At 37.0% G+C, this 12,522-nt stretch overlaps 1 long non-coding RNA gene across 1 annotated transcript; it reads left to right on the forward strand.

Moving 5' to 3' along the window:
- The first annotated feature begins 10,353 nt into the window (after nucleotides 1-10,353).
- LOC140698532 (uncharacterized) lies at nucleotides 10,354-12,207 on the forward strand. The gene is made up of 3 exons (XR_012076349.1): nucleotides 10,354-10,433; nucleotides 11,701-11,910; nucleotides 12,059-12,207. It is a non-coding gene; the product is annotated as an uncharacterized lncRNA (long non-coding RNA).
- Nucleotides 12,208-12,522: the final 315 nt, after the last annotated feature.

A 12,522-nucleotide genomic window follows, 5' to 3' on the forward strand; every position in this document is an offset into this window, starting at 1 on the left:
CATCTGTGATATAGTAGCATCTCCCTGGAAGTTAGTCAAATGAAAGAAACCTGTTATTTGTCTTGATATGCCTCATTTAATCTACTCTCCAAAATTTGTCTGTCTCTTCTTTAGCTGTATCTGATTTAGGGATATGATGATGAAATTATTCTTTGAGGTGATCTCTATTATCTGTATCCAATTTATGATGCCCTTGAGTAATTCATCCAGACACTGCCAATTCTTACAAAACCTCCTATGTTAGGTCACATTTCTGTGTTGGTTCCTTCTATGGGGAACTTGTTATAGTACTTCTGAATCTGATCTGATGTGGGGTGAGGCTGAGAAATTCAAACCTAGCTTTATAGTACTTAGGAGGAACTCTGGTAAAATTCAATTCCTCTTATTACAATAAAATAATTAAAGGTATGGTAGCAATAAGGAAAAAATGAAAAGAAAACCACACCACTTGAATAGAGAGTAACATTTTTCAGAAAAGCAGTACTCAGTAACATGAAAACAGTCAAAGGGGGAAATCCTTTAAATATTGTTTAAAAAAAAAAACTTCAAAGAGGATACCCAAGTCATGCAACTGTTTTTTAACATGAAAATCTTCAAAGAATATATTTCCCATGCAATGCTTAAAATTCTCAAAGGGGGCTCCCTCTGGAGTGAAACTCTTTGAAGGTGAAATCTCTTCAATCATATGAGTTTTTTCAAAGAGAAAACCTTTCCCAAATTTTCTTTAAGCCAGGCACATTCTTTGAGGAGTAATTATTTCAGAAATAGAAAAACTGCCTTTTTGTGATATGTACATTTTTAGATTTCTCCAGGTGAAACCCTTAAAAATAATGAAAATAAAATATTACCAATAATACATACTACATTAAGCTTGGCAAGAGAAGGGAAGTCCTTATCAGCACTGTCTACAATGTACTTCATTTTAATGTTGCAAAAAACGTAAGTGCTTTAGCTTAAGATTGTTGAATATACTGATAAAATTAAAATAAGGGAAACAAAAATATTTTTTCCTAGAATTTTCTTTCTGGTTCAAAAAGAAAGCAGAAAGAAACTTAATATGTGTGGTTCAACTTAAGTTTTTCTAGCCTTTATAACTAATGTAACCTTTGATGAGATCTTATCGGCAGTTTCTCTTCAACAGTTATAAAGCTGATTTTGTAGTTTGCTATGACATCTGAAGAGAAAAATTGCCAGACATATTAGATCAGATCCACTGTCCCCAGAACCCAATATTCTGACATTGGTACCAGGAGATGTGCTTTTGTGGCCTGGCCATTTATTTATTTATTCATTCAACAATTTATGTTTACAATGTGCCATGTATTATACTTTGTGTCATCAATCATGACATCAATATAAGAAACTTAGATATTTGCCTACCAAATAGTCTCTTTCTCATTTTTTTTTCTCCCAGAGCAGCTGGGATTAGTCACTAGAAGAATCAAAAACAGGAGCCGGTGTTTTCATCCAAGCACTTAATTTAGGCCTTGACCGCCACTGCAGACTAGGCGTCCAGCTTACCTTTGTATGTCTAGAATATGCATTAAATTGTTCTGGTGAACAAAAGAACTATCTACCAAGATTTCTAGGCTTAGCACAACCCAAAACTGGCGTCAAATTGACATGTGTTGCAGGTAATACAAAATGCTGACTTTGCTTTGTCAAAATAGCAACATCATTCGGACTATAAAAATTAATGAGTAAGTGGGGAGGGTATAGCTCAGTGGTAGAGCACATGCTTAGCATGCATGAGGTCCTGGGTTCAATACCTGGTACCTCCATTAAAAAAAAATCAACAAATAACTATTCTTAACCTGTGGGATGTTCTTCCCCTAAACCTCACTCTAATCATGATGCAGTAGACATACTCAAATTAAGAGAGATTCTGTAGAATTCCTGACCACAAATCTTTGTGTCTGTCAGTCGAGATCATGAAAAACAAGAAAAGCCTGAGAAATTGTCACAAGTTCGACAGGACTAAGGAGATATTCTGATTAAATGTAATGTGATGTTCTGGATTGGATCCTAGCACAGAAAAAGGACATTAGGAGAAAAACTGGTGAAACGCAAATACAGTATGTAGCTTACTTAATGGTGTTGTCCCAGAGTTAATGTTCAGGTGTTAACAGACGGACCATGGTTGTGCAAGATGTCAGCATTAAGGGAAACTGGGTGAGGGGAACACAGAAACTCTCTGTGCTATCCTTCCAACTGTTCTGTCAACCTAAGATCATTTTATAGTAAGTAATTGAAAAATGTATCAGTGCAGCTGAGGTGTAGGGGAAGCAGCAACTTTGAAAGTTTTATTTAAACGCTTGAGGTCTGGGAAATGTCACCTTAGTTCATGCTCGGTCCTGAGAAATGCATCAGCTTCTGTGAGGACTCTGTAGAAAAACGAATTTCATCCGCATCCTTGTCCTTGAGCCCCGCAGCTGACTAGACGAGTTTGCAGGACACCTGATAAACAGAAGCCACAGAAGATATCTCTGGACTGGAAAGCAAAAAGTTTTTTTCTATTAGTTCTTTTTCCAAATAGTCAATTAATTAATTCAACAAGTATGCACTGATGTGAAGCGGTCTCGGTCAGTGAACTGGATGCAGGATATACGAAGCCTAGTTCAATATGGTTCTTGCTCCCAAGGGTCCTTTAGTCTCCTGGGGGAGGGAGGCCTATTCATTCAGCGCTCAGTTCTTGTTTGAGTGCCTGCTCCGTGCCAGTCACTATTCCTAGTGCTTGGGACACACAACAGTGAACAAGTCTACGAAGGTGCCTGCCCCTAAGGCGCTGATAATCTCTCAGGAGTGGTATGGAGGAAGACAGGCGATTTACAAGCAGGGAAATACATTAGTAAACGATGGAACTTCTGATTCAAACCCAGGGTTTATCTTTGCCAGTAGTCTGTGGAGACAAGCATGGCTGGCCTGTGTCATAGCTCCGCCTCACCTGTGCTGGTTCTGTCATGACCCATCTCCACTCATCTGTGGCCAAGAAGAGGCATAATGTGATGTAGCCATGACTGCACATTCTCCAAAGGACACTTCTGTTGGGATGAGGGAACCCAGCCTTGTATTTGTGAAGTAGAAACCACGATATGGCTGGGACCAAGGAACTTGTTACCTTGGCTGTTCTTTGTAATGGCTCCCCCTAGAGGCCAGCAAACCCCACACCCACTGCAAGCAACACTTCTAGCCTCTCATTTATTCTTGTCTTCTTTCAATATTCTCAGCACCATGTTAGTCTTTTTCTAGATGTCTTACAGATGCCTCAGTGGTGTCCCTTGACAGTTTGCACTAAGATAATTTTTCTTTGATAGCAGGTATACAATTGAAATGACTTCAAATAATGTTTTCTGTTTTGTCAATCAATTCAAGCATTAATATATTGTAGTTTTTATGTTACGGTTTAATGTTTTTGCAGGTTTTGCAACTTATTCCTCTTCTCTTCCAGGCATTCTTTCAAAATTATTTTGACTATTTATAATAAGAAAATAACAATAAAATAATTCAATGAAGCACACTTGATGTAAAATTATGAAAAAAAATTGTTACATTGGGTCGACAAAGTATATCCAAGCCCTTGCTACCAACCTGGTGAAAGTTAAATTGGAGTCAGCAGCTGTTTTAAAAATTAACTAACATATAGCATACATTTGAGAGCTCCTTAGGTATAAGAAATACTATTTTTTGACCAAAAAAAAAATCATCTTGACTTTCTCTGACTGCTACTGAAACAGAGTAGTTTGATAAGATCTTTTAAAGTAAACTTTGCTTTGAATTTCACAAATGGCTAACCATTTAATTTTGTGAAATAAAGAAAAATGAGCCACATTAGTCTTTCAGTTCCTGGTTTTATAGAATTCATTCACTGAATCATTCAACAGAGATTTAGTGAGCATCTACTAAGTGCCATCATTGTTTGCTAAACATTCTACTTTCCCTATTTTTGTACCAGGAAATATCACAAATTTGGCCCAGTTTTGAAAGACATGGCCAATTTGATGTAGTGGAAAGTCCAAATTATTTACTTATTTGAAAATCTGCAGTTACAGGAGCGAGAGATTTAACTGGTAAGAGATCTGAAAGACCATTAAAGACAAAAGCTTAACTCAAAAACACTGGAAAGATCACTTAGCAAAAGAGAAAGTAAATGCACTTAATTCCTTCAAAAAATTAAACAAAATTTATGAAATTACTCTTAGGTATATTTCATGGACAATCTTTTTTGTCCCACTGACACTACTGCTCTGAATTACTGATTTGTTATGAAAGTGTAAGTCAGGAATACATTTAGTTAGATGTTTAGTTAGATGTTTTTATGCAGAACATCATGAAAACAGTGCACCGCATCTGCATAGGTTTATTGGGTTACATATGTATATAATACAGATGTGTATGTATGTGTGCAAAGATACCCACATGTGTGTTTGCATGTCTCTCTCTCTCCCTACATAAATATAGATTTTATAGATGTAGACAGATACAGATTTTTTCCCAGCAAAAGTCTTTGCTGAATTATTCAATTCAGTTGAAATATTGATTTTTTAAAAAATAGGTTCTCCAGAGTTTACGGGTCATGCAAGCTTTTGTAGGGCTCATACTCTATCCAGTAGAGATACGTATATTCATAGTAATCATTGAAATGTGTACTGCGCTCAACTGAACAATTTGGAAATGAGTAGGGGGCAGCTGGGAGGTCCAGGAAGGCAGGGCAAGACCACAATGGCTGTTCAACTAAGTTTGCATGAAGACTCTATTTCCTGGGCTGAGAATGAAGAAAGAAGATGAAAAAGAGAAACAGAAATTATCAGGAGAATGTTGGCCTCCTTCTCATTCTGCCTATTCTTGCCCCTGTTTGAGTTTTACCAGCTAACTTGCTTAAATTGCTTCTAAAATGAATTCAGACTGCTGAGCATAATGGTCAATCAACCAAATCCAAGTGATACTGCCATACGTCTCTAAGTCCTAATTTAATGTTCTTTTTAGCAAAGTCTAAATAATGTACAAAAATCTTAATGGTTAGCTATACTTGATTTGTGAAATTCAAATCAATGTTTATCTTAGACTATAATGTCTCTTTGAGGTGAGATTAAAAAAAAACAAGTTCAATTACTGTATGATGTATATATATGTGTGTATATATATATGTGTGTGTGTGTATGTGTATGTATATATACATATATATATACATACACATACACTTTTTTGGTTAAAAGTAGTATTTCCTATGTTTAAAGAGCTTCCAAATTGTTTCAAAAAAAAAAAAACAACTAAGAATTTTGTTTGAGAAATGCTGTTGGTCTTAGTCAGCCTTCACCGGAATATGTTGTGGTGGCCAATGTGCTGATTGATTTGTAATATTGCAAATGATAATGCTATTCAACAGACAAACTGAGCACTTCCCATCAAATGCTACACATATTTTCATTCACACAAATGGTGAATGCTGTTTCTAGAATGAACGTAATGTAGACACAAATGTGTGTGTTGAGACAATGAACAAATGATCCTTTTCCTTTTTGAAAGTAATTTATCATGCAGTTTGCTTTAGTGTCTGCTTATAATGAGATGATAGATGATGGCTGGGTTATATATTACTCTGTTAACTCAGTGTTACTGGCAGCTTGCCTTGTAAGTCTTTTACTGGCCTTCTTATTTTTGAGAAAAAAAATATAGGTAAAATCTGTGGCTGGAATAATAAGTTCCTAAAATGTATTTCTGTGAAATCAGCAGTGCTCAATAGAAATAATTTCATCTATGTGTATATGGTATCTTAGATTATTGTTCAGCAAATGTTTATTTTCTCCTTATCAATGGGAGATTATATTCTCCCATTATATATTTATTATATATATAATATATAATTTAAATTATATACATTAATTTATATATATATATGTGTGTATATATATATATATATAAAATATCTATGTAATTCCCAAGGGAATCATATTCTCTGCCCCATCGATGTTGAGATTGGGCACGTGACATGCTTTGCCCAGCACAATGAAGGTATTAGTGACTGTGTAAATTTTGAACTTAGGCCTTAACAGGCAGCAAGGTTTCACTCATCTCTGCAGAAACATCCAGTCTTTACCATGAGAAAAGCATTTTTTCATATGGCTGCTGTGCCAATCAGTCTGGGCTCCTGAATCGTATGGAGCTGAGCCAATGCAGTGGACCCTTTAAAAGCTGAAGTTGTCCTAGACCAGCAGCAGATCTGGAAGCAAAATAACAACAGCAATTATAATAAAGTAATAAAAGCTGACTGTTGAATGCTGCTAAAACATGGTGGTTGTTTTGCAGCAAAAACTTATCTGTCTGTTTAAACACATTTTATATTTTATTTATTCGTCTTTGTGTATCTCAAATTCCCTCCTCTTGAGCTGAATTAAAGAACGGTCATAATTCACATTAAAAATCAACTTACCCAGCTCACACACTTTTATTTGTAGGAATATATATATATTTACTTTGTAATAACAGTTTATCATTTTTCCTGCCAGATGACAGGAAGACTAATTAACTTCATTTTAGCCAGGGTGTTACCTTGACACCAAGAATTTCCTAATTATCATAAGACTATTTACTTATGATAAAAGTGATAAAAATTGGTTCTCCTGGAGGTTACTATTGTATCTCTAAGTGATATGCATGTGCCAGTACTTTTTGATTGAGACAATATTGGCTGCATCAGTGTTTCAAGTAGAAAGTGACCACAGTTACACCATCTAATTCCTCCCTCCCTTCCTCCACCACCAAGTTCATGATTTTAACTACTCTAGTGGTTGTTACTATAATTTTAAATATTTAAAGTTGTGTGTCTTAATTCATCAAATTTAGGCAGAATGTATAGAATTCCCTTTATATCCCTTACGTGTTCCTTCACCTCTCCTCATTCCATCTTCCAAATGCTGTCATTTTTATCATTTCTCTCACATTCTAAAGGGTTATTTAACTTAAATCATTCTATGACTATAATCAAAGGTTTTGTGACCTTTGACAGTAAGTTAAATCTGAATGTTATAAACCAAGAACAGCATTTATAATAATTATAAAGCATCATTCACCGATACTCAAATGATGTGATTTACTGTAGAGAAAAAATATCATCATAGGTGATGCAATATTTTAAGATTAAGCTAAATGGATGTTGTTACAGAACATAAGTTAATTACCGAAAATCATGCCACATTTTTTTATTCTCATTCTATAAACATGGCTCTCTTGTACAGCTTTTTGTGTTTTCCTGAGTTTCCAATTGCCTTTTCTTTTCCTTATTGACAGAAGAAATTCACATTTTGTATTCACATTTTTGTTGAAGGAACTACTATCTTTTTGAAGTGATGCTTCACAGAGCCCTCTTGACTTCTGTATTAATTTAGACTAGTAGTTTCCAGTCTTAGTGTATAGGTGTCAGCTTGTAATTTTCTTAGTTTTATATTTTGTATTAATTTCATAACTCCTCAAAACCCATTTCCAATTCTTTATAAAATTTTCTTTTTTATTTTTGTTTTACGGAAGGTATTTTCCAGTAGTTTTACAAAAACATACATAGGAAGTAAACATTTTGAGTTCTTGCATGCATCCAGTCCCTGATTACATTTCAAATTCTCATTTCCAATTTTAGACTGTCAAGCCTTCTTCTATTGTTTCCTAATATCCAGAGTTACTGATACAATTCTGCTTCCTGTTTCTTTGTAAGACACGCACTCTTTCTGTCTTTAAGATTTTAGAATTTTTGTCTTAATTTTTGGTATTTTTATATCTCATGAGTTTTCCTCCACATACGTCTTTTAAAAAATTTCCCCTGCTGAAACTCACACCCTTTCAAAACAGGCTCATGCCTCAGTTTATTCTATTATTGATTAATCATGCCATTTCTTCCATTGTCTTTTATCAACAATACATCTTCTCTTCCATTTTCCTTCATTATTTCTTCCATTCCCTCTTTCCCCTCTCTCTTCCTTCCTTCTCTCTCCTCCTTTCTCTCTCTCGTTCTCTTGCTCTCACTTTCACTCTTGATCTCTTTCTTCCTTGAGCTCTTAATAGTCGGATGTTGGGTGTCCTAGATCAATTTTTCATGTTTGGTAACTACTTTTATCATCTTTTTAGTCTACTTATCTTTTTACATTATGTTCCTTGAAATTTCTTTACCTTCATCTTCTATATCGTTTTGTCTTATATGGTGTTCATTTTATTCTTTAGATACACTACCAAAGTTTCTTTTCAGCAATGATATTTTACACTTCCAAGAACATTTTCCCCCGATTGTCCTTTTGTCAAGACATTCTGTTCATATTTTATGGATGCAAGAGCTCCTTGACGCTTTTCTAAGGATACTATTAGGATTTTACTAGCATCTTGAATTAATTTTGTTTCCCACAGTGTTAATCGTTCTCTTTGCTCCTTTGGTTCTGTTTTTGGTGTTGCGCATTTATCTCAAGTGTCTTGTTTTCCTTAGTTTTCATTTCTATTAATGAATGGGGAATGAAGTTGGTTACCAGGACAATGACGTGAGTTTCTTCTACAAAGACAGTAGTGGTTAAGCGTGTTGACATGGAGCAAGACTTCCTGGTTAGAGTTCCAGCTAAGCCACCTGAGAGCTTTGAGGGCTTGGGCTGGCCAGTTCACCATTTCTGTACCTCATCTGTAAAATGGGAAGATTGTCAATTGTTCCTATCTCATGGAGAAGTTGTAAGACTCAAATAAATTAACATATTTAAAGCACGTATAACAGTGCCTAGCACATGGCAAATGCTATTGTGAATGTTAATTCTAATTACAATTGTGCAGGTCTATATTTGAATGTTTTCTTCCCTGACTTGGATTGCAGATTTCTGGCTCTGTGTAAATAATCATGTCCTGCAGATGAACAAGCTTCAGTTTAGGAGAATGAGGACAGGAGCAGGCAGGCTGGAGATGTGTGTGCAGGAATGAACACACATGCTTCACTGAGGGTATTTTCCTCAGGCCGAGCTGCCTTCCTTCCCTGTGTCTTTTCCCCCTTTGTCCTATAGGTCCACCTTGACTCCTGTCTCTACTCTCCTGTCTCTGTAGTGTTACCAGCTCCATTTACAAATCAGGATATACTTTTAAGAGGAGTTTCCACTCTCTTCAGAGGATAACTGATTCTATTTGAGGACAAACGCTATGCAAATTATTCTGTATGGGGCACTGAAAGGGTGGAGATCCACTGTTCCAGGTGTTTTATAGATGGTCCTTTAATAGATAACTCTGCTTCCTTCCAAGGCCCCTTTCGCTCCACATACTTGATAACTCCAAGTTTGGAACCTTTTCGTTTGCACTTCCAGGAGACATGACCTCCACCTGGCTGAGGCTCTTTCCTGTGCATGTGGTGTATTGCGACATCCTTCTTAATGTATTCCCTTGCAAGTATCTACTGAACTATACTGTGTATCAGGTACTGTTTAAGAAGTTGGGGAAACAGGGATAAAAAACAAAATCCCCGCCACTACAAAGTTTATAGTCTAGTGGGGCAGACAGGTAATTAAGAAATAAGCAGATAAGTTCGTAATACCATTTCAGATGGCTATAATGGCCATGAAGAAAATAAAGAACAGAAAGTGACAGGGAATTGGGATGGAGAGAGGAGCACTGCTTCACACAGAATCTTCAGAAAGAGCCTCTCTGTGGAGCGTGGCACCCTCTGACTGCCACATGAGGCGTGGGATTTAAAGGAAGCAAGACAAGAAGCAGAGAGAAGGGTTAGGAGGCGGTTTCAGAAGTCGTGATGGGAGATGATAGAACATTTCTTTACGCACTTGAATGTAAACTCCTCAAGAGCAGGTGCTGGAGTCATAAAACAGCCTATCCTCTGACTGGTCCTCAATAAACACGTGTAACATGAGGGCATGTGTGACTAGAGCCATCTTACGGCCCTATGGCAGAAACAAGCTTGGAGTTTTTGAGAAAGAACCGAAAGACCAATGTTAGGAGGGCAGAGAACAAGAGACCAGAGTATTTTAGATGAAGTCTGTGCACTGGAGAGTGACCAGATATGTAGAGCTTCGTTCACCATGATAATAAGTCTGGATGTTTTTCTGTGATGGGGAACTGCTGGTGGGGTCTGAACTGTGCGATGCCATGGGCTGATTTATAATTTTGAAAAGATCACTCTGCTGTGTGAAAGATGGACTGTACAGGGAGCAAGAATTGAGGCTGAGATAGGTGTTAGGAAGCTGCTATAGGAGTCATGGTGAGAGTGATAATGGCTTGTACCAGCTAGTCACAGTAGAGGGTGTGGGTGTGGTCTGAATTATGATCTATAGTCAATATAGAGCCAACAGAAGACACTTCAGGGTTGCAGTAGGAGATGGGAATGGATTTAAAGATGCCTTCTAGAATTGAGGGCTAAATATGTATGTGAAGAGTAGCGCCATTAATTGAAAAGGGAAAGACCAGGTTTGGATGAGGTAGGGAAATCAAAAGTTAGTTTTTGGCCCTGTTAACTTTGACAGACCAGTTACACATCAAGGTAGATACACTGACTCGACAACAGATCCATGAATCGGGGGCAAAGGCAGGCTGAAAATCCAAATTTGCTGCCAGGGTTAAGATGACATTTAAGGACATGGGAAGTTTCTTGTGAGTAGGGGCAGACAGGAGAGATCAAGAATTGAATCTCAGGGCTCTTCAACATTTAGAGAGACATAAGTGTGCTTTCATTTCTCTATCTCCTCAAAGGGTATCCTTTCTGCCTTTTCACAAAGGTGCTATGTGTCAGCACCTTAAATATGATCTCACCCATATTTTGTTCTGAAATTTAACAAAATGTCCCCTCTGCAAACAGCATTCTTACCCACTGTCAGTGGTGAGATGGATCTTTGTACTTGAAATGTTTACTGTGTGGAATTTGGGGAAGAAAGAATATAAAAATGTAAGCTCAGAAGCTTTATTTGATAATTGAACAGTATCAATGACTCCAGGATCTTTCACATTTTGATTAACAAAAAAAGAAAGACTGCACTCTGGGGCTAATATTATTTTTGGAGACTCTGAGTATCCTTATAACACTTGACATCTTCACAAAGCTGAAGAATTTCCATCTTCGTGTGAGAATCACAGTTTCTTATCTACAGAAATGGTTAATGAAAGTTTGCAAGAAATAGCCAAGCAGCTTAGATATTAATTAAAATAAATTTAATGTTGAAAGTGTTACTCTGGCATTATCCAAAAATACTAATGAATAGATAGTAACAATGAACTCATAGTTTTTAGGTGCTCAGGATCAGAGGTTTAGCAGCAACAACAAAATCTCAGAAGGGCATGTGTTAAATAATGCTTGAAATGACAAATCTTTTTTTAAATGATACTTTTTATTGAACTATAGTTGATTTATAATGTTTCAGGTGTTGTGCAAAGTGATTCAGTTATACATATATATGTATTCTTTTCAGGTTCTTTTCCATTAGAGATTATTATAAGATATTGAATATAGTCCCTTGTGCTACACAGTAGGTCCTTGTTGTTTATCTATTTTATGTATAGTAGTTTGCATCTGTTAATCCCAAACCCCTAATTTGTCCCTCCCCACTTTCCCCTTTGGTAATCCTACATTTGTTTTCCATGTCTCTGAGTCGATGAAATGACAAATCTTTATTAAGTTGCTTTGTGGGGATCACCTGACCATCCACTGTTTCTGTTGTACACTTAGTATCCGTTAAACTTTATTTTTATAAGCTGTTACTATCACAAAAAAAGGAGAAAGACAAACAAGCAAGACGCACTCTTCCGACTGCCAGTGCTCTGAGACAACTTGGATTTCCACGTGACCATCTCAGGAAAAGGGAGTCATCATTCTGGTCTTCTGTTGGCCACGTGGGTGAGAGGAATGGAAACACCGAGGCTAGGAGCAGTGAATTAAGTGCAGGTTAAAGGAGCTATAAACAGGTGTGGATTAGGGCAATGTTTTTGTCCTGGACCCAGCACTGCTGTGCTGGGCTTCACTGCACTCATTTTGCTAGGGAGTCGGGCTTTGAAATGGATCCTTGGGTGGAACCAGAGATGGAAGTGTTTTTTTTGGGGTTTTTTTTGACAGCACAAGAGCAGCAGAACCACCAGCCACCCACCTTGCAATGTGACCGTGGGTCTCCGGTTCCACTCCTGATTCCTCTATTCAGACATCTTGGCCGTGACAGACGGGACCAATGTCAGGGACATGCAACTGAAACAAACAGTAATGCCCAGAGCAGAGACACATCTCACAGATTACTTATTATTAGTAAACTACTTTGAGAACAACAAATGACCGACATGATGAGTTCAAATAGTTCTGCTATTAGAAGTAGAGTTTTAACTATATATGCATGAGGACTCAGTAGGAAAAGGAAGAGGATTCTAAGATCATATACTCTATACTTGGAGGGAATTCGACACTGTCATTGCTCGCTGGAATATAGTGAAAATATTTAAGTGGTCGGACAATTATTTTAGCTGCTGACAAGTTATGGGGCTTAATGCATAACAGGTGGATGATGGGCTGTTACTGCTTTCAATTCGGTG

Source organism: Vicugna pacos, chromosome 9 (genome assembly GCF_048564905.1).
Source record: "Vicugna pacos chromosome 9, VicPac4, whole genome shotgun sequence".
Taxonomy (NCBI): domain Eukaryota; kingdom Metazoa; phylum Chordata; class Mammalia; order Artiodactyla; family Camelidae; genus Vicugna; species Vicugna pacos.